Below are 3,644 nucleotides of genomic sequence, written 5' to 3'. Positions count from 1 at the left end.
TCCTTAAGAGCAGCTGTGCCACGCCGTCCTACTCAACGCATCATCCAGATGTGAGTGTCCAGCGCGTGTAAACATTGATCAGTGATTGTGTTTAGTGTTCATATGAGCATGTTGTTCTCTGTTCACTGCTGGAGCGTTTCTACCTCCGGAAGTTTTTAACGAGGGTTTTGTGTAATAACAAGTTGCTCATTTACATACCTGTACAATCATAGTACATAAAAGGGAGTAGTTTATAACCACGTCTTGATCTTGAATTCATAAACGGGCAATAAAACCCAATGAAGTCGACTCAAATTCCGACACTTTTCTAAATAGTTTAATGGAAATGGATCCACTCAACCTGAATAGTATCTAAAACCTTTTATTCTCTGTCTTTAAATTCATAGCAAGAGGCTTTCTCACACTTAGCTCATGCATTGATCGTTACATATATCAAGATGATGTATTTTAACATTTCCCTGTCCTTTACTTCCCTGCAATGTAAAGGTAAATCATCTTTTACAAGTCTGATTACTAGCATCATCACTAAATACATTCTCCATCACAGACAACGCTGGTTGGATTTGAACAAAATTTGGGGAAATGATGCATCACTGTTATCTTGTATTTTCACATTACAATGATTTTTCCCACACTTCACTCTAATTGTGGGTTAAAAATGAGCGTAAGTCCAACGTGTAAGTGAATAAGAGTGACTGTAAAGTCCCAGGCTGCAGTCTCAGAGTGCTGTGAAGAGCTTTGTAGGAAGGTGAGAGAGGCGTTTGTCGTTATGAGCATCACTGACGTGCCTCGAGCTTCTATGTGGCTGACGGTAACAGTAAAGAACTGTACTCGATGACGCCCATGAGAGGAAGTGTGTACCCGACCTCGTTCATAAATAAGTAATAAAAAACGGCTTCTTTTTGTTATTTATGTAACATCAGTATACAGTATGTGGATGATGTACTGTAGAAGAAACTAGATGCCGTTTTTAAATTAATCTGATGGTCCAACAAATTTGTGAAATGATAATTGTGTCATGGTTGATTCTACATCTTTTACATTCTCATCAAAGATACTTTGTAGTACCTTTTTAATACACAAACGTAAGATATACACATATTATTGTCTCATTGTAAACATGAATACTTTTATTGATTGACACAAACTGCAGGTGAAACCGTTGCATAGTACAGACATGGAGCTCATTAACAGCAGCTCGTGTGCAAATCCTTCTTAGAAGACTCCTAAAACAGTCATTCATAGTGCATTATAATATAATCAGTTATTCCCTCTAAATAGTATCCCATTCAAAATCCCATTCATTCACATATTCATATTACATTAAAAGAGGAACTGATTTAACAAATGAAATGTGGAATAAATCCACTTTTCCTGACAATTACCAACTAAGTCAACAGAAAAAGGCTGTATTCACTGTTTCTCATCAAACCTCCAAAAACACACACTTCAACACACATTGCACCTGTGCTCATATAGTGCATATTAGTATAACATCTCAATTCACTCACACAAACTTAACCCGTATATTTCCCTGCTAATGTGCAAACTTAACAATACAATTATTGTGCAAATACTTATACAAATAGTGCAAACTTAAAAACATCCCACTCATTTCTTTTGCATAGAGAAAAAAATCAAACATATTGTAGTGTTGATTGCACAAAACGCTCCCTGCAGGGATAATGACACAATTGATTAAATGTGTATACTAAAAATGAAAATAAAAATACTTGCTGTAACAAAGCTTTGGAAAGACCTCCATAAGAGTTGATTTTACCACCAAATTGTTTAGCATGTTAAGGTTATACACCCCTAAGATATAAATATACAAAACACTCTAATATGAGAGAATGAAATGTGAAAAACAAATGTTTCTAAAAAATAGTAAAATCATCTAAACGATTGTTATACAATTCATAGTTGATGGATCAAGTCCATAAAACATTTTTGTCATTGCAAAAGAAAAATAATTTCACATGTTTCAAGTAATCCAGTCACGCAGATTGTCAATAATTAGAATAAAACATCAAAAGTTTTAAATGAGACAAATAGACACATTTAATTGCTTACTGAAATAATTACAAACAAATATAAGTCAAAAGATAACGAAGAAAATTAAATGTAAAATCTATGATTTAAGATCTAAGATAAGATTCTTATCTGAAGGATAACACATTGAGGAACGAATCAATGATACCAAACATTCAGAACACTACAGCAACTATTTTTATCATCATCTAACCTTTTTAAAATTAGTTTGAATCTCAGATGACTGAGTTTGTGTGTGTGTGTGTGTTCGAAAGAGAATGATCTAAGCTCTGACCTACATTAAAATGTAGTACAGATGTTTCCTGAACAGCTGTGCAGAGCAGCTCCCAAGAACTCACTCTACAACACACACACACACACACACAGATCACTTTTGCCGTCCTTTACTCTCTGTTTCAGCCTCATGATGGCCAAATGTTTGTCTGTCTTCTGGTTTGTTTCTGTCTTCATTCAAATAAAGATATGCTGCAGTAGCAGCTGAAAAGAGTCACGTTTGCAGCCATTACCAGTTTTAAGACCTGACAGTTTTGACTCTGTCCACTGTCCAGTCGTTGGAGACGGCTGCTCTCACAGAATCGGTGTGTTTCCTCCTGTATATTCACAGTTAGTCCTGGGTGAGACGAACATCACTGCAATCAGAGTCCAGAAGAGCAAAGAGGCAAAGATCTGACGATTAGCTTCAGACTGATCAGAAACCTTAAACGAAGAGACAGAGGAGTCGTTAAAGACAGTCCTTCAATGAGGTACAAGACAAATCGCAACCACATTTATCTACAGTGATCTACACTTTGCATCGAGAAAGACCAAAAATGTGCAGCGATTCATTAATGTCCTGATAAGATGTAAAGTTTCCGCAGTATGTGGAGCAGCAGAATAAACACGTGTATGCATTTTTCATCCTGTATTTTATTCATGTTGTGTTGGTGAACCAGTTGGCTCATCGTCCCTACTATTCCCCAGTTGCTCTGATTCTACAGTGTTCAACTTTACTGCATTTACAGTACAGGACTGAAGATGACAATAAAAGATATTGATCCCAGGAGGCAATCTTGGTTCAATAAGGCAAAAACATTCTGCATCTGCACATGTAATTAGTAATCTACCACACATGTCCTGCATGATGCACATATCTATATATTTCTTGAACAATCAACCTTTTTGGACAAAGCCAAATCATTTTGTCTATAATTCTTGTTCATATTTTGAAGCTCTTAAAAATGTCAAATATGTGGAAAGATGGCAGATGGATTTTGAGTTACGGATCATGTGCACACACTCTGAGCCAAGCCACGCATAATTTAACACAAAGCTTGGTGTTGCTGTTTACTATCGCTCTCTGAGTGGCCTTTACTATAAGCTCCCATGCACTGCCCATAGATGGCACACTAATAACAGAGGGAACAAACTCAACACACAATCAACTCAGACAGATGAGATAAAATATGTCCCCGACCCCCAAAAACACTAAACTCCAAAACAGACCGTGTCTGTGTTTGCCAGTCTAGACACAAGCTGCTCTTCCAATCCCGGACACCGGACCTCCTCTCCTCCTTCTCTTCCTCCTCTCCTTCTCCCTCACCCCCCCCCCCCCC

At 37.2% G+C, this 3,644-nt stretch overlaps 1 long non-coding RNA gene across 1 annotated transcript in view; it reads right to left on the bottom strand.

Annotated features, from left to right (window-relative positions):
- Positions 1-1,114: 1,114 nt before the first annotated feature.
- The window catches only part of LOC116393910 (uncharacterized), a 12,813-nt gene continuing 10,283 nt past the window's right edge, over positions 1,115-3,644 (bottom strand). The window contains exon 4 of the long non-coding RNA XR_004213411.1: positions 1,115-2,748. This is a non-coding gene — a long non-coding RNA (uncharacterized LOC116393910). The remainder of the gene's footprint in view (positions 2,749-3,644) is intronic.

The sequence above is a fragment of the Anarrhichthys ocellatus genome, unplaced genomic scaffold (assembly GCF_004355925.1).
Source record: "Anarrhichthys ocellatus isolate YVR2014 unplaced genomic scaffold, GSC_Weel_1.0 scaffold35, whole genome shotgun sequence".
Taxonomy (NCBI): Eukaryota; Metazoa; Chordata; class Actinopteri; order Perciformes; family Anarhichadidae; genus Anarrhichthys; species Anarrhichthys ocellatus.
Note: the sequence above shows the minus strand (reverse complement) of the source record. Positions and strands in the feature narration are given on the sequence as shown.